This window comes from Scophthalmus maximus, chromosome 21 (genome assembly GCF_022379125.1).
Source record: "Scophthalmus maximus strain ysfricsl-2021 chromosome 21, ASM2237912v1, whole genome shotgun sequence".
Classification (NCBI taxonomy): domain Eukaryota; kingdom Metazoa; phylum Chordata; class Actinopteri; order Pleuronectiformes; family Scophthalmidae; genus Scophthalmus; species Scophthalmus maximus.
In genome coordinates this window covers 4,451,834-4,477,515 of record NC_061535.1, presented here as the reverse complement: position 1 = coordinate 4,477,515, position 25,682 = coordinate 4,451,834, and the positions used below count along the sequence as shown (strand labels likewise).

At 47.1% G+C, this 25,682-nt stretch overlaps 1 protein-coding gene across 4 annotated transcripts in view; it reads right to left on the bottom strand.

The window, feature by feature from the left end:
* sema5a (sema domain, seven thrombospondin repeats (type 1 and type 1-like), transmembrane domain (TM) and short cytoplasmic domain, (semaphorin) 5A) overlaps positions 1-22,309 on the bottom strand; it is a 121,027-nt gene extending 98,718 nt beyond the window's left edge. Inside the window, exon 1 of one of the 4 annotated variants that reach the window (XR_004786521.2) lies at positions 15,886-16,354. The gene's annotated coding sequence lies outside the window, so the exon portion shown is untranslated. Of the gene's footprint in view, positions 1-15,885; positions 16,355-22,288 lie in introns of those variants that run through there. The other 3 variants (XM_035618812.2, XM_035618813.2, XM_035618811.2) reach the window with 3 other exon arrangements.
* Positions 22,310-25,682: the final 3,373 nt, after the last annotated feature.

Below are 25,682 nucleotides of genomic sequence, written 5' to 3'. Positions count from 1 at the left end.
TCTGTGTGTGTGTGTGTGTGTGTGTGTTACTTGACGGAGTTGAAGACAACGGTGCTTCTTGCCCTCGGGTCAGGCTGTAATGAAAATATATCCAAGGTTCATATGTTGTCTCATAAAAAGAATGATCCAAGAGAGCTTTGTGCAGGGGGGGAAGAGGATTATACAGATATGTGACAAAGAGAGGACTGGTATCAGAGGTTTTTGGAGTTTATAACGGGTGAGAAAATTTTGGATTAATGCAAACTGTTTCTCTTAAAACAATTAAAGCTCAATTACATATTACACTAACTTGACTCTCATTTGAATCACGATAACTGCGACCCAGACGAATTCTGGGAGCTAATTTCCTTTGCTCTGCCAGACTAAGGTCTGGATCCCCTCCACTGAGAAGTGATATTCCACCAACGGCAGAAAATCCTGCCGGTCCAATCACCGTGACGCGGAGAGAAGCGACTTTAGTAAAACAACCAAGGCTGCCGCTGATGACCGAGGAAAACAAAGACGGCAACACTCGTTCGCAGACATTGTGGAATCATCATCACATCCTCTCTGCTCTAGTCTGCCGACTTTTTTGCGTCGCTCAACAAATGCCGCATCGTTGCTCTCACTGGCTGTAGGTCTATCTCTACAATTGCGTACGGACGCATTTTCATCTGCGTACGTTGGCAAGCGCCTCCTGGAAATCGAAAATGAACCGAGAGGTCCCAGACTAACACGCATTTGGGTATTAGTCTGGCTACGGCAGGCCAGATAAGCCATAATTCAGAACCAACATGACTATGCATTTGGGGCTCGTATTATAAAGTGCATTTTAAACAGTTGAACATTAGCTTTCAAATAAGCGAACACACACACACACACACACACACACTCTTCAGCTGATGACACGAGCGCCTCGGAGCAACAACTCGGCCTTAGAAGACTCCCTGCGACTCACATTTGTGAACATTTGAGGACGTCAGAATCAGACGGCTAATTGCGAGTCTTTGGGGTTCAGTGGCACATTTGCCCCCCGAAACACTGACAACCCACGGCACCGTTTCCTCTAATTGACCCAAATGCGCCGCGTAACAAATAGAAATCACTTTGATAATGTGTCATCACTCCAGCGACAAAAAACTGAGCCGGGGAGACATGGCATTGGAAGCTGCAGTACAAAGAGCGAGAGCGGGAGTCAGCCTGCCTGTTTGTGTGTGTGTGTGTGTGTGTGTGTGTGTGTGTGTGTGCGTGGCCGCAAACGCCATCTGTCAGAAGACATTGCACAAACAGACGATGCAGTGTATCTTTAACATTTTTTTTCGCGTCTGGATGAAAATATAAGGGTTGAATTATGAAGCCCCCCCCCCCCCTGCATTTTGCCAGGAGGCGGGAGAAAGGTCTATAATTGTGATAAGAATGCACGTGTCAGCAGGTTTACAGCAGGACAGCAGGTGTGCACAGTATGTGTGTGTGTGGGTATGTGTACTGTAAGTGCACTGTAAGTGCACTGAGCTCAAATGCTTCATGTTGGTGTTCAATAAGTTTTGTGTGGCGGGGGGACTGCAGGCGTTCTGGGATAAAAAAGAAAAGAAAAAAAAGAAGTAGCTGTAGACTTTATTTGAGCCAGTATTAACTCTCTGAGCCTTTCGTAGCTGCAGGCTCCTCTACTAACTTGATTAGGCAGGTACGGGTCGGGTGGTTGTGCCCCGTCTGCGCGGAGGACAACCTGACACAGCCACACACACACACACACACACACACACACACACACACACACACACACACATACTTTTGTACATGCTGCCACAGCGCCTCCCAAAAGTGCCGCCGACCGGCATGAGAAAACAATACCATCTAATCGGCAGCAACGTCCTCGGCCCCCGCGACGAAGAGACGCGCAGGCCGCTGTGGCATGTGCGCATGGCTGTGACAAGTCTAATTTAAGCTCACGGCTAAATATACAGTACGGAGCAACGCTGCCCCCTCTGAACCGTGTAGTTTCGCGCGGGGGCCTTTGATGGCTCGACATCAAAGCTGGAATATAATCGCTTTTAACTCTAATATATTATTTCACGTTGCTATGTTTAGGTTCCGTCTCATAATGCTGCGGAGGTAAAAAAAAAAAAAAATGGAAAAAAGAAAAGAAAGAAAAAAAGTTAACTTGCCCTCTCGATGCATATTCATGAAGCGTACGCACATAACAATACCTGAGAGCCACCGCGCTCTTCAGATTGTTGGTCGACTGACCTACATTTCGCCCGAAACGACGGCACGTATTCATTTGGAAAATACCTTCCTGTATCATGATGATAACAATTACAGGCTTGGGGTCCAGATTAATAACCCCCGGCACCGCGCCGCTTGAAATCCCCCGGAGTCAGTCGCAAGAATACTGGGCGTGTTCAATGTGTGGTCTCCTCTCCACGGTTGTTGACACACCGGCCCCGGGGTCCATGTGGTCTTGATTGTATAGGCCCAAAACAGATGTTCCTGTCGGTATTTATGTTTCTTTTTTTTGTGTGCATGTGCACGGTTTCTTTTTCTACCTTAAAGCGTGTGTGTGTGTGTGTGTGTGTGTGTGTGTGTGTGAACAGCTGTCTACCTGACCCAAATGTATCTGTTACTGCTGGAATGCTTCCTTGTTCTCGACCCACTTGTATCAGTTTGTCAACTTGTTTGTTCCCCCGCGAGTAAGTTCACAACCACGCTTCCTACGAGGTGTGTTTTTATGATATATTTTAACACTTTGTACTGTTCACATTCTCGTTATGTCTGTTTACATTTTCTCCTTCTACATGTTGACATGGTGTGTACATTGTGGGTTGTCTTTTTTTTTCTTGTTTTTTTTATGCGAGCAAATTCTTTTTGCTTTTGAGCATCTGCATTTTGTGGAGCTGAAGTAACTGGTTGATTAATGAGCTTAGTTGATCCACTGGAAACCAAAACAGAAGGGAATAGCGCTTTTGTTTTCTGCGATGTATATGTATACAGTATATAGATGACTTTCCCCAGGTAGTGGAAATGGCAGATGGTTGAACAACTGGAGTAACTGTGGGAACTCAGCCTGACAAAAGAAAATAAGAGTCCTGTTGTTGGAGCAGGCAAAAGAGAGAATGACACAAACCAAAGGTAAAACAAGAGTGAACCTCGGTTCTGCATTCACTTGATGGAAAGAGACAGCTCTCATCAGCACCCCGGAAAACAGGCACACAGTCAGACAGGCTAAAGAGACGGACACACAGGCTTCCTGTTGACCGGCCAATCAGACGAAAGTGGGCCTTTAAGGAGGTTAACGCTGCCTAACCCAGGGGATGCGTAACAGGCAAATACATTACATATTTTTGGGGATTTGGGAGGTGTGTGCATAATCTCTGTAGGTTCACCAAGGAATTAATGTGTACCTCCGCAGCTTGAGATCAAGGGTCTTGGGATCATCTGTATATGACGACATTATTTCTCTGTATTAAGTTTATTGTGAGCAGTGACTTACAAATTCAAAGTCAAGCTCACTTACTTGACAAAATCCAACGTTAAGTCTTTATAATCATGTTTTTTGTATAGCGTGAGGCTAATTTGGCTTTTAATTTTTAATAAAAGTGGATAGCAACAGTCCCCTCCCTTAGTATGCCGACAAGAGTGGCAGATTAGCAGCAATTTGCCAGTATTTAACACAGATCTGCTTATTTCTGATTACCCTTGTGTAATTCAGTAATCCCGACCATATTCCCCATTGTACGAAAGGCTAAAATATGTTGGGGGGGGGGGTTGCAGCGAAAACACCAGCAGATGAGACCAACTAGGATATTCAGCTTTTTCTTTTTTCAGTATGTGCCATACAGAAGACAAAGACAGACGCTCAGGAGTGGACTATCACATGTTTACACTTATTTGTACGGTTCAGATGTGTGCAGTCCCTGGACACAAGTCGGGACACATTAAAGTGTATACGTGCGTGACAACTTCTGAACGCCCCTGCAAGTTATGCAAGTTATTGCCTGGATGCATGCCAATATTATATGTTCATATTTGCTACAGATTATTTTTGTTCAAATGAATATACTGTATGTGACAATGTACATATATGCATACAATGTGTCCATATTAGCATTGCATTTGAGCTCAAAGAGCACCGGCCTCTCTCAAGTTCCATGCACGGCCCTGCACGAGGGCAGTTAAAATGGCAAGATCATATGAGATGGTTAAATATATTGGTCGGGACATTGGTAGTGACATATCATATCCCTACTGTCCACGCCCATATCTGCACCCCTGGTATCTGCCAATGAATCCTTGAAAGCCCCCGGCTGCTCAGCTGTCTGGGGAGACTGAAACCTGACGATGTAACGGCTCGCAGTCTCACACCGACCTGCTCTTCAAAAGTGTCGAGAGCGGAGCAAAAAGACCGGAGCGGGAGAAGAGGTGAGAAAGTCATTCGAGGTAGATTACCGGAGGGAGGTCGGCGATAATGAGAGGAACGCAGGAACAGAGGATGGAGGAGATGCGGGACAGGATGAGGAGTAGAGGTCGGACGAGACGGAATTAGGGTACGGGGAAAGGGATAAAGGCGGCTGGAGAGGGGTGTTAAAGAGGTTAGGCGGGAACAAAAGGAGCAGTGGCCGAGGAGGAGAGTGGAGAGGATTAATAGAAGCGGAATTTTCAGAGGGAAGGAAAGAAAAAGGGCCGAGGAGTTTAGAGGCACTTCACAGGAATGGAAGGAGGGTCGGAGAGTGCGGCTACGCCGTGAAGAGTGCGATTTCCATAAATAACACACACCACATGCCACAAAACTGCAATTCCTCACATCTCCCCGGTCCCGTCCAGTGTGTCATGTGTCAGGTTGGGGGCAGTCCGACGGAGGTAATTGAGTCAGGACATGAAAACAACGGGGTACCAGGCGCAGGGTGAAGTGGCCAGGCACAGCTGGAAAAGCAGCGGCTCCCCTGTTTTGAGCTAAAGGGAGAAGAAACACCCGGGGGGGGGGGGGGGGGACAGCACTGCTACAGACTGCGGCGTCCAGAGAGCTGACTCGACATGGCCTTTCACAGAAACCACAGGTCCAGGTGCAACACAGTGAGGATCTGTTCAACATCCAGTTCTACTCCGACACCCCTCCCCTCCCTTTTGGGTTCTTGGACCACCTCTACCTCATGATGTCTGTGTCATTTGTTCTCTGTTTGAGCGATATGACAATAATCATCCGTCACCGTGTGAAATGAAGACAGAACGGGGGACAATTGATTCAAACTCACCTCCTGACAAGGAAAGGCAGCTCCCCGATAGAAACCAGTTCACATTAAAAAAGCAAACTAAAAAACAACTACAATGCCGTTACAGAGGGGGGAAATTGCTTCTAAAAAAGTCTTAGCTACCTGATCCCTCAAACTGGAGAAAATCTGTACGAGAGGCTCAATTCTGGTGTGTGAATAAACATAAACAAAGCTAGGTGTAAATGACCCTAACTGAGTGTGTGTGTGTGTGTGTGTGTGGGGGGGGGGGGGGGGGGGGGGGGGGTCTTAGTCGTGTCTACAACTGGGCCAGACTGTTAATGTCTGCACTTTTTCTATTAGACGGCACCCCTGGGCTGCCTGGTACAATTATGTTATTCTCCCGGGGGCTGTGACGGTGGGTGTCTGCATTGTGAGACTGTGTCTGGAGGTGATAAAACAGCAGAAAGCACATAAATAATGACTTAATGATCCCCCTCCACCCTTAGCCAGGGTGCTGACGAGGGAGTTTTCCGACCCAGGGCGCTGGCGGGGGGAGCTTGGAGAAATCCACATGTGGCCTCCAGGTGTGCGTCACTCCGACTCCGGAACTTCTCAACCTTCAAAACTCGCCGAGCGTGGGTCCACCGGTACCCTTGTCACATCTTTGCCTGTCCCGCCATTGCCGTACATCCATCTATATATTTATTCTTTCCTCGTGTGAACTTTCATCTTGTTGCAATTATGGAAAGCGCGAGTGAAAGCTTTTCTGTTCTCAGGAGAACGGTACAGCCGCACGATCTGCGTTTCATCAACCCGTCACGGTTTGCGCTCCCCTCGGTACGCGACGTATGAAAGTCGTTATGAGTGGATGTGGATGTGTTACAAAAAGTGAGGAAGAACAGGCCATTGTGAGTGACGGACCGCGCGGGACCCAGATGCTGAATCAGACGTGCGGCTACATTATAGTCCAGGCCGCTGTGGCAGAAATACTGTGATTTGTGCAAACGTTTCTTTAGGTTCCGTTCTGCTTCCAAAAATCGTAGTAAATCATGCGAAGGCCATTAACATCCTTTAATGTAATCACACTCTGCAACTAAATGTGGATGTAGAATTCCTGTGTCCAAAATTATTTGTGCCTCTTCTGCTGAAGGTATCATAATTTGCCAACGCCTTGCTGGTTTTTCGCAGCTCCTGAAAAGCAATCATTTTCAACGCAGACTTTCTTCGATTCACACAGTGGGAGAGGGAAAACGCCGGCGACTGAGACAGCAAAGCGAGTCTGCAACCCGCCAATTACCGTAATTGCTTGATTTAAAACTGATGAACCCTAAATGTGGGATGAAGCGAGGAATCCCGAGTAGGAGCGTGCACGTGTGCACATTATATGTGTGCAATTACAAAAAGAAAAAACGCACATCTTTTTTGGGAAATCAGGCAAGAGGAGAAAGTGCTAATTAACATATATGGGGTTCGGTGTGGGTGTGGAGCGCCGCTGATGACAGTGATAGCTTACAGTGGGATCTTGTGTGTGCGGCGCGACCTGTGTTTGTGACTGAAACTCCTCCAGGAAGCTGCTGATGTTTCTTTGCCCATTAACACACAGACGTGGAGCCGCGAAGCAGAAGAGGCGGATCGCTGGTGTCCTCGGGTGTAAGAGACTGGATCTCAACCCTGCTGCACTACGACCTTCCACAACAGGAGGAGGAGGAGGGTGACTGAAAAAGATTATTTCCCTCCGGGGATGAATAAAGTATTGTATAATATTATGGTTTTCAATGCAGGAGGTTTGGAGCTGTAATGGGGCTAAAGGGAAGGGGGGGGGAAAAAGAAACGACATATTTCAGGTTCTTTTAACACCAGCTGTGGCATTAAAAAAAAAACTCAACAACCTTTACTCGCACAATTACCTCCCGAGTATCAGCAGCTTGATGGTCTCCCTTTTTCTGTGTGCTTTTCAAACGCCAATAAAACAAGAAGAAGCCGCCGTCCCCGCAGGAGAGCATCCCCCCTTTCGCCCTTAACTGATGCGATGGAAGGAGAGTTTTCTCTACCGAGAAGAGTCTTGAGGGAAGCGGGCGCGAAAGCGCGAAATAGATCAGAATGCTACGGGGCCCCGTGCCCCGGAAGGGCAGAGGTCTATTTCTAATGGCAACAAGAGCGCCGCAACAAAAGCGTTATGCGGTATGGCAAGTCCAGAGGAAATGTATCATGCGCGTAGGAGTTCCCCTCCCTCGCTGTGCCCGAGTTCTGCAACAACTCACGTCAACAGACAAATGCACAGGTTTTGCTGCAACAGAAAATCCATTCTATCCGCCGTTTGCATGGATTTCACTTGCGATGACCTCGGGCCTATCCTAGTTAAGGACAAGGGTTAAGTTCTCCTCCTGGTCCCCGTGCATCGGTGCACCTCACGTGTCTCTTTAAAAGTGCGGCAGGGAGGTCGGGGGTCCGGGGTCAGCCGACGGGAGCAGACTGGTCCCTGAGAAAGTAGAAAACTGGATCCTTTGACTTGCCGCAGCTCGCCGTCACCCTGCTGACCTCCGGGGCGCCTGACGCACACACACCTGAGCCTGAGAAACGATGTATTCATGTTCATGCACAAGGATATTTTTTTGCTGCCGCCTCAACTTTCTGATTTTTTTTTCATGTTGATTTCATCCTTCTGTCTGCCTCCCTCCCTTTTCCCCTGTGAAATCTAGGCCTGCGCTGTGTGACGCCGCGGGGTTGAACACTCAGCTCTTCTGTTAAGACAACACAAGCGAGCACAGTACATCGCCTTAAAAATGCGCACGTACATGTGTCTTTTTCCCGGCGCTTCGGTGCTTATTTGTATTTGAGTCTCCTCTATTCTATACGCAAGCGCCAGGACGGAGTAAAAAACACACCTCATCCCCGAGAATCCCTTTTTTTTGACAATCCACTTCGGTCCCAACAGGACAGTGCAGAGAAGAGGAAGCCCAGGCAGCGAGTCAGCACTACTCTCGAACGTACTGCAACTCGCTTCTCGGGGGAATTCAGCAACACAATAGAGCCACGGCAGGAGAATGGAAACGCTCTCTCCTTTTCGTGAACAGCGGATTCAGACCGCAGCATTAGCCGACCAGCACTGCTTTTGGAAGAAGGGAAGAAGAAAAAAAGACACTCCTGGCAATACCTCTAGACTTACTGCATTATCTTCTCCTGCGACTGGTATTCTTATCGGTGAGGTCCGGCACCTGGCTGGACTTGTAACAGACCTAAATGTTCCATAACTAAATATCCCTTGAAGCCAAACTCCCACCCTTGTATAATGGGTATTCGGCTCCAAATGGCCGCGTCTTCTTTGTGCACAGCGGTGAAAATAAAGCAAACAAGATAAAAGTCAGATTAGCACACTGTAAGTAAGCGGTCAACAAAACGAGGCGTTCAGCGCTGGCGAGCAGCCGGACAGCCAGGTTTTCTAACCGAGAGCTCATTCTTCCCTAATGGTTTGTTCAGGGAAGAATGAAATCTTAAGTCAGTGGGACAAAATAAGCGGTTTTCCTATTCACTGCTGGTGGTTTAGACTGTCGACCACACGTCCTCTGCGCGGTTTCACCTTCAGAACTGAGGCGGCATTGTATCTACGGCCGGGGCAGACTATACACATTCACATCTGCTCTCGACGCAGACCACTAAAGGGCACGACCCGCGGGAGGCTCATGTCTGGAGTGTGAGTGTGTGTGTGTGTGTGTGTGTGTGTGTGTAGTGTAGTGTTTGCAGGCGAGGGTTCTAGAACAAAATGCAGTAGGTGTGTGTGCGTGTGTTCACAGGACGCTCTGTCATTAAGCCCAGAAGACTGTCTGTCTTTTTTTCTTTACTTGTTAGCTTTTTATTGCACCTTTCCTTTTAAGGGGAACAGGTTTGGTTTCAGACAAACAATGAGGCCAGAGCTCCCTCCGTGAATCACTATGTAAATCGCTGCATTAATAATGCACCAACCCTACTTGAAAGCGAGTTTAGTTTCCTTGACGGAGACCTGATACTTTGCAATTGCCGAAGTTGCATCTATTCAATTTATATTTAAAATTTTCTTTTACATGAAAAAACAAGGTGGCAGTGTTTTGATTTTTCTCTCTCCAGCCCTGAGCAGCGTCTGCAGTCTTCCTCTCAAGCGGCCCACTAAGAGTCCTGATAGTTTACTCCATCACAAGTAATAGTCCAGAGTATTCAAATCTCACTCGAGTAAAACAGTGTCATCAGCTTAATATATAAATAGAATGGAAAGGACTTACTCTGCAGAGAGAATAGTTCACTCCTTTTACTGTAATTCATTATATTATTACAGTGTTAACACTGATGCTACAAAGCACAAATTGCACTTTATTGATGGCACACCGTACATCTTATTCCAGCGGATCCCAACCTAGGGGTTCGGGAGGGGAATGCCATTAAAAAACTTCCTAAACTTCTCTTTACTTTTTTCCTTAATCATTGCATTTTTGGAAATATTGCATAATGCAAACACGTTTGGCATGAAACAGTAATTAAAAAGAAAATCATTTGAATTGTTTCATGGGGGTATATCTGCCGCAGCGACTGACACATCTGCAATGTGAAAAGAAGCTGCAACTCGACTTCCTTCACCTTGTTTTTTCTCTCCGTCAGATCGCCTGTCTCCCTCCATATCACGTCTCCTGTCTCTCCGTCATCCTTCCTCCTCTCTTTCTCACCCAGTCCCGTCCCGTCTCTCCGTCCTTGCCTCCCATCGGGAACTCTAGTGCCGAGGGACGAATCCAGCAGAGAGATGCATCGGCTAGACCGCGGCCTCTTGAGGAGAGCTCCTCCTCGGATACACTTCGCTCTCTCTCTCTCGAACCTGCTAAGCCTGCCTGTCTACTGTATCACCCCCTTCTGTTTCTTTATGAATCCTCTTCTTTTTGGCCTTTTCTTTTTCCATTCAAAAAGCAGGCACCCCCCTCTTTTTGTCCGGAAAACTTAAGTTCCTTTCTTTGCACCTTTATCTGCGCCATCCAATCTCCCTCTTCTCTCTTCATATCCCCCCCCCCCCCCTAATCTCCCTCTTCATCTCTCTTCCGTTCTCATTTTTCCTGCATGACTGTACTACAAGTAGTGGGCCGCGCTATCTCTGAGATGCTATCGCAAACTTTCACATAAGGTCGGATAAAAAGAATATCGCATGCTCCGTAATTTCGTTTTCTCATTCATCTGCTGAGGGGAGCATCCTCTTGCAACTGGAATATTATTCTCTATTTATTTATTTTTGGGGGGGGGGGGGGGTATTGCTCTGATTACCCCTTCGTAATGATTTCAAAGTAGAGATAAATGTTTTCATTTGCTGAAGATTAAAGGATTTTCTGTATTTATATCCCCTCGCTGATCAAATTAGAGCTTCTCTGCTTGTTTGCGGCGCCGCGATACGGCTCAGATGGTCCCAAACACATCACATCAAAAGAGATTCTTATCCTATAATGATGTGCTCTTCCGAGATAAGACACAGTGATGCACGTCCCACAAGGAGTAAAATAAACTCAAACCCGCGAAAGGCTCGAGCCGCGCTCCCTCTTCCCGCTGAAGAAACATGTGGCAGACACAACACCACGTGACACATAAACAGATACATAGAAAGCACGTACCCATCTGCCTGCTTCGGTAATGGCTGCAGGCCGCTAATTTAGCTGTGACTATACATAGCGCAGTGTCAGAGTCTCGCAGGAGGCAGTCCAGTTCTGCTCTCGACTCGGAGGTACGGCAGGAGCTCCCATAAAAGAGGGATATACGAGCGGAGCGCTGCTATCAAATGATCCTCTCATTCATGCTTCGCAGTCATTCATCTTCCCGAGAAGTACAGCTGGGTTGACGGCCCAGAGACAAAAGAGTGTGTGTGTGTGTGTGTGTGTGTGTGTGTGTTTGTGTGTGTCGGTCCCTGTGTGCGTTTGGTGAAGACTCATGACTCATTTCACCCTTCAAACGGCCCCGTGGCACTCAATCAGTCAATAAACAAAGACCAGCAAAGCCTCTTGCCTCACTTCTTCCCCCCGATCTCTTATTTAAAAATCCTCTTTTCACTTCTTTTCCCCTGACTCACTACACCTCAACACACACACACACACACACACACACACACACACACTCTTCTCCCCACCCCTCTCCCGTGTTTATCTCCCCTCCCCTCAATTGTTCGCTCCCGCTCCGGCCTCACACTGACACACAAGTCCAAGAAGAGAAGCGCACCGCCAAACTCCCAAACTTTGAAAACGAGTTTACAATAGCCGCTACTCCTGTTGTCACGGGAGTTTGGAATCCATCTCCGTTTAACCTTTCAAACATCCACTTGGCTTGATCCGCAGTGAAAAAGAGGCTTTGGGGATTATTCAATCGTGACCCAAATAGAGTCTCTCGCGTCTTCCCCGTGCCGGCAACGGTGGCTCAAAGACAGATTCCCCTGCTATTTCCAGTCGGGGTTTGAGGTTGTGGTGGAGGAGAGGGACGGAGCTAATGCAGTGTATCGGCGCGGCTGGTTTAGCACTGCTGATTCCCTCTGACGTAAAGACACGAAAAAGTGGATGTTTTACTCCAAACTGCAGACACTCGTTCTTGGATCCAAGCAGCAGACATAATAATGCCTCCAGGATCACATATCGCTTGCGTGCACTCAAATTATTCCCCACACCTGCCCCGGTGCTGTTTCCACTGTTTAGCATGCAGTGTGAAATTACCACGGCTCCCCGTGCCTGTTTGACAAGGATGTTAGAACTGATGAGTGTGTGTGTGTGTGTGTGTGTGTGTGTGTGTGTGTGTTTCTACACAAGCACACACTTTTTACAACTTTCTCTCCTCCAGCTCCTTTCACATCTTCTTCTCATTCTTCTTCTTTTTGTGTGTGCTGTGCTTTAACTCACACGCCTCCACCCTGTGTAACCTTACAGGTACACAACCTCATTCAACCATCAAAGCTTATTCTTTACAGAAAATAAAGTCACAATGCACTCTGACATAATGGCGCCGAGGTAGCTCCTCCATCAGTGTGACGGCGACATAGCCCTCGTTTGTCCTTTTGTGAGGACAAACAACAGTCCCAGTTGATGGCTTCCTTGCAATCTCTTTGGCGACCGTCATAACATTTTGACCTTTAAAAAGACGCAAGCAGCAGATAAACTTTTATTTTTGCCTGTGTTTTTTATTCCCTTTGTGAAGGGGTGGGCACTCGGATCCCCTGCAGGAAACCTTGACGTAGCCATGGCAACACCTCACCGTCTCACTACGTGATGCGAGAACGGTCGACGGAGGGGAATAAAGAACTGTTTACTTTGGCCCTGACAACATTCTCCCTTGTGCGGGTATAGGGCAGAAATGTATCCGAGCGCGCTCCGCCACTCGCACGAATAAGCACAAGCCCTCAAAGAGCGCTACAAATGGACCCAAACACTTTGAACCGGTGCCTTCTATTGTGAGATGCTTCTCTGGAGCTACTACAATCTTCAAATCACAAGTGGCAGGAGGAACAAGGGAAGGAATGAGATAATGGCAAAGTGGTTGCGATGTATAAATAGCCCGTGGTAGAGAGAGGAGCGGGGAAGTACAGCAAACAACTTCAACTATTGTTTGAGTCTCTGCACAAGAGCAATAAATCATCCACTGAGGAGAATTTGTAAAAAAAAAAGCTAAAAAAAACAGGCTTCCGTGCAATTAACAGCCGGTGTAGCGGGATCTTTTGTGACGCCGTGTGTACTTTCGACAAACTGTCCCAAAGCTCCGTCTTGCTGGTGTCAGATAAATAAGTAACCGCGGGGGCCTTGAAGAGCAGCAAGGGGCCAGAGGGTAAAGGCCGTTTAGTTTACACGTGCATGACAATGCCGTTCACTTTCGCTCCCGACGGGACTGGACCCCGGAGGGGGATGCCAGATCACAAAAAGGTCAACGACAATGGGATTTGTCATTCAATGGGTTTCCATGGCGACCACGCAGGCCGCCGGGGGGCCAGCGGGGTCATTTTCAGCGTGGAATTCTCCTGGTCGGGACTAATTGCCGTGTTTGTGCCGGTGTTCTGTGTCAGCTCGCGGGCAGGTTCCCAACACGCCCGCAAATACCCATCACGCTAATCACACGCTGCCCTGCGATGGAGTTTCTGGCAGCCGGCTCACCTGGATCTGCTTGCTCATATCCGTTATGAATCCATAGGGCAGGAGTGCGAGTGTTAATTGTCCTGTCAGTTACTTTATCAATTAATCAATAAATCACATCTAGAAAGTGTCAGAATTTAGTGAAAAATGCCCAGTTTGCCAAAGCCAACACTGGCAGAGTCTAATCCAACCAATCAAAGAAAAGTGTCTATATTTTAATTTAAATTAAGCCTAATATCTTTACTTTAAAAAACTGTTGAGTCAATAATCAGTCATCGAAATAGTTGCAAATGAATTAATCAATTACTAGTTTACTCTGTAAAAAATAGTGCCAAAGGTCTATCTCAGCTTCTCAGAGTGCAGGGGTTGTCTTTAAATGTGTTGTCTTGCATGATATGATATGATATGATATATGACATAAAAAAAACAGCATATACTCACACCAGAGAAGCTGCAGTCAGCTGTTTAGAGTTTTTCAGCTTCAAAATGACTCCATTAATAATCAAACTATTTGCAGATTCATCTTTTTCTGTTTGAGTAATCAATTAGTCGGACAGCTGTAATGTCCCATGGAGTGTTTCTCCAGCGCTTAGGCTGCAATATAAATTGCCAACCGTTGCCAAAAGGCATAATGTCACATGAGTTGTTCTTGATCCAACACTTTCCCACCATCCCTCTTGCTCTCATTTAGCATTTTCTATTTCATCTCTTTTTTTTTTCTCTCCCCCTAAGGGTTTTTTTAGCATCACACAGGCCTGGACACTGAGTCTAAGAGAGATCCCACCCTGTGGATGAGGGGCACTTTATTTTTCCATCCATTGGTGAGCACAGTGTGACAGGACGGCACGAGCCACACAGCAACGTCGTTGGGTCGGAGAAAGCTTTCAAATACCCAAAAGCTCTCACGCACGCGCGCACGCACGCACGCACGCACACACGCACACACGCACACACACACACACACACGTGAATGCCAATGGGAGGGAAAAGAGTAATGACCTGTGCTTCATAATCTGGACACATCCGAGTAAAAATGTGCATGTTTTCTAAAAAAGGTTCTTGCCCGGGGTTTGGGTTGGGAAAAAAACAAGAGCAGCGGCAAGTGACTTAGTTAACAAATATGTTCAGTTAATTGGGCAATTATCAGTGTGATCCGTATGGGAGGTGAGCATTCGCCCCCGAAACCTGCTGCAGGGATGGCGAGAGTCAAGGACAGAGGCCCCTCGAGCAAACTGAGGGGCTGTGGCTTCATGTAGCACCTGAACCGCACATCCGCCCGCAGCACGGATAAAGCTTTTACCTCACCATAGTTTGTCTAATTTTCTTGCTTTCGCCCGCGATGCCGTGCGTCAGGGCGACTCTTGTGAGAGCGAAAAAAATGCCGCGGCGTGTTCAATTTGTAAGAACAGTTCAAGTGAAGCTTTTGTGCAAGCAACTTGACCAAAAGCCAAACGGTTACGAGCCTTCAAGGACTCAGCCGTGGCTCTGCCGCTGTGCGAGGAGCCTGCGAGAGTGCGAGGTGCGCGGCTGGAAGGTCTGAAAAAGGGAATGTGCAAAAGGCAGCTCGGCACATCTGTTACACGTAAAATTCAAGTATTATGCCGAACACAATCCGTGTCTCGTTACCGGCGCGCGGTGACTCCGTGCGTGTCCTGTTGTACAGTCAAAACTGTCATCATGTCACCTGAGCAAATTGAATTTCAAACATTTGGTTGAAAACATAACGCAGGGTTTGGACAGAGAAGAAAACGTCACATACAATGGCCGCGACGGTGCTCACAATGAGTGAGGGGACAGACTTCAACTCACAAGAAGACATTTGTAGAGTGTGAATTTGGACTGAAGGCGGTCACAGATTCTCAGAACTAATGCACAGACATTTTCTGGACCATTTTTCTTTTTCAGGAATCAAAAGGCACAGCTATATATATTGTTTCCCCCGTTCCTCTCACAAAGCACTTGAGCAATTGCTGCCAGACAACGAAAACTGTGCCGCTGGAGGTTGCTGGCGATGAAAGCGAGACACTGATCAACTATCACGAGACGTTGGAATAGCAGAGATAAAGGAGCCAAAATAGCATTGTGGATTTGTTGAATAATACGCAGATTGGATGAAGGGCTCCCTGGCGACTGGGCCCCTGGTGAAGGCTGCACTCTGCCAGCACCACCAAGTGGCCAGGCGTCGCAAGGCCAAAAGGCAAAAAACTTCTCCGAACTGATTGTTTACGATGTGGGATGATTTGGGATCTGTTGGATCAGTGCGTCGTTCCCGTGCGACGCTGGCTTTTACCCCCTTCTCCGAAAACACGTTGGTTTTTGCTGCTCACCTCGTTTGACAAATGATGTGTGACTGCAACATATCCCAAAAAATGGCAAGCGAGAGAAAGTCACCGGTTTGTTTGCAGGAGATAACACAAGCCATGGCGTTTGCACAGAGAACGGCTGCAGAAGCCTGAGACACACACACACGCGCGCACGCACGCACACACAAACACACACACACACACACACACACACACACACAGTCTCTAGAAATCATTTTTTTAAAAAGCTGATGCACAGTCTATTATAATAATCATAAGACAGTGTCGTCTTACCGATTGAGGTGCCCAACTCCCGTTCATCTAGCAGAGGGCAGAAAGCGGCGTGTCTCGTTCCAGGAGAGTGGCACGCACGATTCAGACGCAGCTGAAGATGAAATATCCTCAGTTCTGGTGGTTTCTCTCGCCAGAAACCGACCTCGGTAAAACTCCTTCTCCTTTCCCCTCCCTCTCCCTTTCTCTCTCTCTCTCTCTCTCTGTGTGTGTGTGTGTGTGTCTCTCGCGCGTCCTCTCCGGAGCCCGGTGTGCTATTTCTGCCCCACAGAGGAGCGCGCGGTGCCGGCGGCTCCTCGGCGCACGGGCTGTAATCGGACACCGCACTGTCGCGCTGCGCCACGGACAAAGTGCCTCCGCTCCGTGCGTTGGGAGGACGGCTCTGGGGGGGGGGGGGAGAGGAAACACACTTCACAGAGGAGAAACTCCCGTTCGAGCTGCCCTCGGTCACAGCGTGCGCACCCCGCGCCCCCACTTTGCGCGTCCACTCCGCTCCGACGGCGAGGAGAGGAGGGACGTGGCAGCGGCGCACACAGCTGTCCTGCAGGTGGGGGAGAGGAGGAACGTGCACCCGCTCACCGCTGCAGCTACAAGTGGGATGAGGGAGATTTGGACAGTTTGAGCAGTTTTTTTTAAACCTATATTCTCGCCCGCAGCCTTCCCCTCAAACTGCATGATTGCTGTGGCCGCAGGGGCGAATCTAGGATCAGAGCTTGAGGGGTGCCGAGCACCCCAATGGTTCCAAAAAGAATGCCCCCTTTAAAAAAATTGGAAGCAAAACTGTACACATTTTTGGACTATCAAGATACACACACAGACCCAGCTGGAAGACAGTAACACCTTGGATGTAATATCAACACATAGCAGTGTTTCCCATATGGGGGGTGAGCACCCCTAAAAAATGGGCCAAACACGCAGCTGACTGGGACATGAGCTGCTGAGCATTCAGCTTCAAGGACACTTTAACAAAGAGGATGCTCACTAAAGTGGGGCTTGACATATGTGCAACCACTCGTCCCCCCCCCCACCAAAAAAATTGAGGATGAAGTGTTTTGTAACCGCAGTGCATCCAAAGGGTGTTTTTAATTGAGAGAACACTAGATTTATATATATATATATATATAAAAGTTCAACAGCAAACATGCTTCGTGTGTGAGAGTGCATACTCCACCATCATTGTGGGGACATTTTGGCCGGACCCCATAATTCCAAAGGGCTGTTTGAGGGTTAAGACTTTTAGGGTTAGAATAAGGTTTTGCTTACAGGGCAAGGGTAAATGTTGTGGTGAAGGCATTTTGTTGCGCTGGTTAAGGTTAAGATAAGTAAGGGTAAGGGGCTAGGGAATGCCATGCGTCCTCACAAAACTACAGAAAGACGAGTATGTGTGTGTGGTGTGTGTGTGTGGGGGGGGGGGGGGTGTTTGCAAAAGTGACAGTGATGTGTTCCTGTGCCTTTGTGCATTTTAGTGACAATCCCAGTTCACTTATCCCCCTGTGAACGAACGCAGCCTCTATCAAGCTCCAAAAAACCCTGCGAGCGTCGCACACAGCTGTGGGGGCTGTGACACAAAGTGTGTGTGTGTCTTTTTGACAGACACGCAGCGGAGGCAACAGCAGCCTGTTAATACACCTCTTCGTTCAGAGGAGCGTGCCTTGGTGAATGCCTCGGCTCCCGTGTTATACCCACATCTAAATTCAAATCAGGTTATTTTCATAAAAATGCTGCTACCCACGACGGAGGGGTGGGGGTGGGGGGGAGGGAATACGGCTGAGATTTAGATTTCAAGTGGCCCCCATGCAACTCGGAGAAACGCGTGGGTAACCTTTCCCGTTCCTCTCGCTGCGCGGGGAGACACGGAAGGAGCAGATTGCAGATTGTGTGAAGGTATGGCACGCCAAAGGCGGCGACGGTGCTCGACAAACACTTAAGAAGCTGAAAGGGAACAACAAACTAAGTTCTGATAAACTAAGTCAAAAATTATCGTGAGAAAAAAAAAATCGGCAATCGAATATAGTTCCTTCCCCTGAAAAGCGCCGTGACCTCCAGAAATGTTCCGCCGTTGCTTGAGGAATTCAAGTCCCTCTTTCGCTCGGCACGGTTATGCTCTCCTGTAGGACAACAATAGATGTTTTAGTTGCCCGAGGCTAAAAGACTTCAGAGTGCAGGCTTCGGCAGTGTTGCAGCGGTAAAAAAAAAAAAACACTGCGGTGTCTTTGAATGAGCCATCAGGTTGATTGAGAGTATGCATCAGTTGATGGGATGCCTGAGACACATGAATTAAGGCCACACCTGTATTCAAGTCTCGTCTGGCTTGTGTGTGGTATACCTAATCTTGTCGGGAACAAGATCTGTTTACACTATGCATTATGAGGTCATGGCTACCTTGTGGGGACAAAAAGCATGTCCCCGGAATTTAAATCATTAAACTTCAATGTGAAGACATGATTTAAGGTTGTGTGTGTATGTGTTGTTCAACATCTCCTGTTTTGATGTCAGGCTAACAAATTCAAGTTGGTAAAAATATTCAGAAAAAGGCCTCCCATATTTCACCAAGGTGAATATGATCTCAGCAGGAAAGACACAAGGCACCGGCAATTTGGTCTAGAGTCAAACATCAGATTCATTTCTTTGGACTTTGGGTCGCGGGCTAGCACCCCAGCTAGCTAGAAGGTGAAGTACGTCGGTTAAGATAATAGACCCTATTCAGCTCTGTGTCAGCCTGCGGTTAATGTGTAATTTGACTATAACAAAGGATTATAATAATTTTTTTTTGTTTGTTTTGTTCTCCATACACCAACTGGTGTGACGATCAAACTACAGTGGATGGGATGAAACATTTGATGTTGAACCCCACCTGGTTCTGCAGCCTGATGCACCCTGACGAAAAAATAAAAGGGCGTATGAGACGGGACAAAATACTGATTTGAGAATAGTCCCTGGCATATTTACTTATTGTCGTGTTTCCCTTGTGTGAATATGTGCATGTGAAACGGGTTTGTGTTCCTATTACACGTCTCTGCACACAGCGATGGAAGGGTGGGGAGATAGTAACAACAGGCCGAGCCTCAGTTGACCATTGCCGAGTCCCCAAATCGCTCTTTTTCAAACACACCATCTGTCATCCAGTTTCTCTGCCGTTTCAAAGCCCCCAGGTCAGCGCGCACCTCGCAAACACAGCCAGCAAAGCAGAAGCCGCTGGGACGCGTAGAACGCACTCTCGCCGACACGTAAATGCAACATTCTCACGCGTGGAGGTTGCGGTGCTGACAAATTGCCCGCATGCCTACACACATGCATGATTGTGCAGGAGTGACTGCCGGTTTGACTGACTCAGAGATGCGAGCGCACAAGTGAGTGAGTAGAGTGAGTCAGTGAGAGGAGGGTGTTTTGGTCATTTCCCAGGAGAAGAGAAGCCGGGGGAATAAAAGTGGGGACAGACGGGGGTAGATAGAGGAAGAGTATGAAAAGATAGCAAGGGGGTGAGAGAGAGAGCGAGAAGCTGGCCAGCTGTGAAAGACTGCAGTCATTCCTCACTCTGATCCATACCTGCAGACTCAATGAGCCATCCGACGCTGCAGCAGGGCCAAAGCCGTGCGATTTCTCAGGCTTACTCAGCCTCGCTGCGCCCCCTGCAGCAGCACCACCCAAGGCCTTGTAGCGCCAGAGCTCCACGCCGCCTACTTTCCCTGCCACGCTCCACGGGAGGGAGGACTGGTCAATGACGCCGTAACTGTCACAGTGTCAGAGGAAGTATGTCTGCGACAGGGGGGGTGATGGACTCAGCAAAATTATTTAGAGGTTGAAGTCTCCTTCTTTAAGGTCCAAGCGAAGGATACAAGATAATACTTTATGATACTTGAAAAAGTAGTAGTAGTAGTAGTATAAAAGATTGCATCTTTGTTAGCCATGCTAGAGTGAGGGGTCTAGGGATTGCAATGCCATTCTTACTTGGTCAGTTCAGACTTAAAACATGAATAAATCACAAAAGATATTCGATGAATGGCCAATGAATTAGGAACAGAAGTTTACTTTCCTCCGTAGATGAATAACAGCACCTTGGGTGATTCTTTCCCTTTCCATATTGAGCCATCATTGGGTGAAAACCTTCATGTCCAGTTGCTTTTAAAGCACCATATTTTAGTGTTAACAAGAACCAATTGAAGATGGTGAACATGGTACATCCGTACACTATCAAAACATAAGCCTGTTAGCGCCATCAGAGTTACACCCGCTGAAAACATCATCGCAAAAGTTTTCTCCATCCTCATCTTTTCCTCGTGGGGTCTGTCCACATCGGTCCCGCCACAGTACAACAAACGCGTATGATAGAGTGTTTTTGGGACTCGGCACATCCAAAAGGTAGTAAATGAGTGGACTGAGTGAGATAATGAAATGCAGCACCAGAGTTCAGCAGGGTCGTCTTTCTCGCTCTCTGCCCGTTTTCCGGCCGGCTGTATTAGTCATTGTCCTCCCCTCTACGGCCAGTGATGGATAGCAAAAAGAATATGGCTGATGGTGAGAGTTTTTGTTTCTAGGACCACTAGTCTTTTCACTCTGTGTCTTCTTTATCTATTTATTTTATGATTACCATTAGCAAAGTGGCAAAGTTTAGGGCTGCAGAGATAAACTCTCTGAAATTCAGTGGTGGGAATTGAAGGGTTAGAGGCGGGAGGTCTTGGCCCAAGTGGGCAGTTTTGGAGCCTCAAATTAATTAATGTCAAAGTGGAGATGGGTTGAAGCTGCGGAGGACAATTATGTAGGTGACTGCCGGGCATGGCCCTCACCATTCATCGTACAGGGTGTAGCTTCCTGATTCTCATCTGAGTTAAGATGGTTCATTCCCCGTCAGTGGTTTTTCAGAAGCCAAAACAATTTAAGTCGAGATAGAGTAGGCAAAAGCTACCCATGGCTAAATGGATAGAAAAATAAAGCCACTTATGTAAGTACTCAAAGCAGTATAATCCAGAGAGGAAAAACTACCACCATCTCCCGCATACTGTAATCTTCTGAAGGCAGAACCCAGAATTATACATTTAATTTCCATTTAAAAGGCTTTAAATTGTCCAGTGAGGACATATGGACCACCATATGGCACCTATTGCCTGTGCATCTGTATTTTTTTTTAAAGTGGATCCTGCATTACTTTGGCAACGCTATGATCTTAGAATATAATCTTATCCGCAGACAATTTTTCCTGCAGTCACAGACACTTTCTCACTTCAGCCCCGACGGAGGTTTCTGATCGATGCAACATCGCAGATTAATCAAACAAATAAACTGAACATTACTCTCTGTGGCCACGGGGGACCGACGCTGACCAAACTGTCTCAGGAAACCAGAATAAATCCTCCAATTTCAAACTCAGCAGAGGCAGTTTGTTCCTCTCCACACCGTCTCGTGTTTCAGGCGGACTTCACTGGCCTTTTGCTGCACAAGAACTGTCTGTTCTCTCAATTCGAACTGAGGGCACAAATATCATATGTACGCTAATATTGCATTTACAAAACACTGGACTGATTAATGTACACGTGCACACTCTTTCAGATGATGCTTTGTTCCGTTGTCTCTGTCCTCCTCATACAAACCCAAAACACATCCGCATCCTCGGAGTGAGCAACACAGAGCGAGGTTTTTTTTATTTGCATGAACCGTGATGCACTCTGAGCAGGTGAACAGCACAGGAAATCAAGTTTGGTCTTTTCTCGCTACGCTGCATTTTAGATCACCAGAATTCTGGAAATGTTGATTTATTTTATTTTTTTATACACAAACTGAAGAAAAAACTGGACAGCTTCGGAAGTGATGTTAAATTTATATTAAAATATGTAAGCTCTTGGTAAATGTTGCACATCAATGTCTTTGTATTTGTGTTTTTTAAGATAGCACTGACTTTCACAAAACGCCCCATCACAGAAAAGACAATATACAGCAAAGTTGACAACGGCAACCGAAACTTGCATTAACTGATAATAATCGTACTCATTAGCGGGATATTATCATTTCTTATTATTCTCAGTTATGCAGATCCTGTTGTTTTTTCTTTATAATGAGCCCGCGATATGGCAGAGGAACTCATTAAAAAGGAGGCACCAACTGGAGATACAGACATCCATCATGTCTGCACGCCTCCTGTAGGAGCCAACTGCGAAGGACCGCTGCACGCTACCCATTCTTCTCAGGAGAATGAGCTCTGTTGACAAGCGAGGGGGAGCTTGGGTAATTGTTTTTGCCTCACTTTGGACAAGTTAATTAATTTCAATTACTGGCAGCTCTCCTGCCGGAGGTTAGAAGTCAGTGCCGGACCGTTCGGCGTGGAGGAGGTAAAGTCTGATGTTTTCTTTTCCATTTATCAAGGGCGACAGAACTACACACAGGGGTGATGACGAGTGAATGTGTTTAGACAGACCTTTCTCTGAAGTTTCCCCAAGTGCTGCTCTGAATGCTGATGGAGGGCGTCGCTCGGGAGGGCGTTTCTGTCTTCGTACAGTAGAACGGGCACCGTCGAGGTGGCATTGTAAGACGGAGGCACCTGCTTGCTTCCAAGAAAGTTAGGCCACTCTGCAAAAAGGAAGAGTTTCTTCAGCTTTGGCTTTGAACATGCCTTCTCTCAGCCCCTCTGGGAGTCACTTTGACCTTTTCCCATCTTTGAGGCATACCTTTTGGACAAGATGAAAGCAAACGTCTGAACACTTCAGTCCGGGGATGCCAAGACAAACTATTCAAAGACAGCTCATGTGAAGGAAAAGTGCCTCTAACAGCAGGAATTCAAAGGAGAACAAGGGACTACAGACAGTTTGTAATGGTACTGGACAGAATGAGTCTTGCACTAAAGTGAAAAAGCATGATCACAGGCGGGAAGAACATTTGTGTAAACAACAACACAGAGATGGGTGTGACTTAACTGGGCAATATGTATTGTAGAACAATGAAGTCAGCGAAATAATCCATTCTGATTATCGGTTATAGACCTCAGAGGTGTCGACACTGGCAAATTAAAACAGCTATTTGTGATGTGTCCTGTCCATCTTATTTTGAATCTAAAGCTCTTTTTAAGCTCTAATTTAATTTCTACATCATCAATCAACGAATGAACGGACAAACAAGCTACTCAAAAGTTGAAATAGTATCACAGGTTGCCACAACATAAACCTAAATGAAAGTCCACGTACCAACAGAAAATGATACTAACTATTCAAAATGAGCAGTGATTTGAGCTAAATGCTAACATCAGCATGCCAAATTCATGCCAGACTTAGAATGTACCAAAATAATATAACCAAATTTCATGGCAATTAGAGGGACAGTAAGCGATTTTGCAGAAAAGCTTGTTTCTCTCGTTGTCGTTGCACGTCTCTTAAGGCGTCGACGAGTGATGTTCTCACACACACACACACACACACACACACACACACACACACACACACACACAGGAAAGCCGCTCACCGGTGACAGCCTTTAAAACTTAAACATCAGAACAAACATCAAATTAAATACTGTGTGACACTGACCTGCTCCTGCCGTGACAACACATGTCCTCTGTCTTTCTCCTCTGGAAGCTTCTTCCACAGGCTTTCTTTTTTTTTAGCCAGGCGAGTGATCAGACAATTGAAATCAAGTGTGCTAATCCCGCCCCTGGTGCAGCTGGTGCTCACCTGAGCCACCTCCACCCTCCACCCTCGGTGGAAAACGTCATGGGGTCAAGGAAAGGTGCAAAGGAGGATTCATCGGACTGAGGAGAATCCGACTCCACCTTCACTACACTGCGTCATTGCTGATGCCGATGTTGCTGGCGTGCGTCTGCCGCGGTGAAACTACACATTTTTCGAAAAGATGGACTGCAGAAAACGCAGCGGCTCCATCAGTGTGTTTCATGTGTGTTTTACCATTGTGTGACCCCCGATGCAAATGCTTCATACGCAGCGGTATCTCACATGATGACGTGTGTCACTTCCCGGTCATACTCACACTCTTCGGCTTCTTCTTCTACTCCTACTCTGGATTGAATCGCGTGCGTTCGTGCGTGGCGCGCCGCGTTAAATATCGCTGCCGCAATGGACTGCGGGGCGTCTATTTCTCCTCCCCGTTTCCCATCGGGAAAATTCATCCTCTTGCTGTTGAGCCGTAAGGTTTCATCCTTCGGGGACCATGAATGTCTCTCTGGGGCAAACCACCACGCGGTTGTTGAGGCATTGTAAGTGTGGTCAAAGCGGTGGGGCCGACCGTCCAACGACGGCAATCTACGGCGCCCACAACACTGAGAGGGGTTAAACATTCACGTTGGATTTGGACATGATGATTTCAGTGAGATGTTGGGAATAAATATAACAACTGTCTCTACGGTGTGATCATGAAATATGACCATCCAGAGGTGAGACATCTCAATCCACAGTCTGGATTATTAAAAAACCGCAACCAGCTTGTTTTGGCCTTCACGAGCGTTTGAGGTACGCAGCTTTTCGGGAAAAAAAAAAAAGCTTTATATTGCCGCGTGAATCATGCAGGAGACGGATCAGTGAATATTACGAGCTGTTTGCAACAGATTTAAAGAATTAAATATTTATTTCCTCCCCATCCATTATTAATTTAGGCGTTCATCAGATGTCTGGGGGAGTCAACAGCAGTAATGGCGGGATCCGGGAGACGCTCATTCTCAAGCCGGTCATGTTCGGAAATTTTAATTTTGCTTTCACGAGAGGAGAATGTGTTCCTATTGCTCGCAATGGTGATAATAGCTGAATTTTCTGTGCCCGACTCTCCATTTTAAGCAGCAGAATGCTAATCATTTCTTAATTGTGTACTTGAAAGATTTCCCCCAGGAGGGGCACTGATTTCCCAAGTGTGACCTCTCGGTTGGAGTAGTCAACGAAATGAATTAACAACCAGACTTTGGTGCTTTGTCGAGGCCGAGTCGCGCACGTCTCACTTCACACAACGCGTGTAATACCATAACAGCTACGCGGGAGCCGTATCACACCATTCATTGCTTGGTTAATTGCTCAGAATCCCTCAGCCGAATGTCCCGATGACCGTCTGGCGTCGCGGAGGGATCGCTGGATTTTGGTTTCAAACATTTCCCCGTGCGCTCACGTTCATTCCGTTTTCTCGCTGCTCGTCTGCGGAGCACGAAGCATGAGATTGGATTAACTGTGTAATGGGATAAAGCACATTGTTTCTCATCAGCGAGAGAGGGGAGGATAGAGCCGATAAAAACCGCCCTCCACTTGTCCAGCTGGAGTGTTGATCAAAAGCCCTGTGTATACAGGAAGGAGAGATTGTGCTTTTCGTACCCCCTTGTTAAGTTTACTTCCCCCCAAAAAACAACAACAACAGTGCTTTTTTTCTGGTGCGTTTCGTGATGCTGTTGCCATCGATTTGCTCCGCCGTCTCATTCTGCGTCTTGGAGGGAGAGTGGGTGTGAATAACGGAGGTCATCATCAGGAGATCAAAGCCTGCGATGTGACAGGTGTAGTGTTGTCTGCGAGAAGCTTGTCATGTAACTTGTATGGAAGCCGACGTGATGAAATTCATACGCCTCGGTTCAGGTCATTGTTGTGGCAGCTGTGAGAGAGATGAGTCGGCATTCTTTGGCGCTCGTGCCTTCCCAATGTGAAACTTAATCAGGGCCAATGAAATTATCTGCTTTGCTTTGATATCTAGAGAATGTCCATTTTTCCTCTCTGACTCGCAGCCTTTCATTTCTGTTCACAGACTTCCATCGGAGTGAACGGAGCACCATCTTCAGTTAATTAACTCTTATCAGCTTTTACTGTTGCCATGATAACACTATCAGTGTCACACCA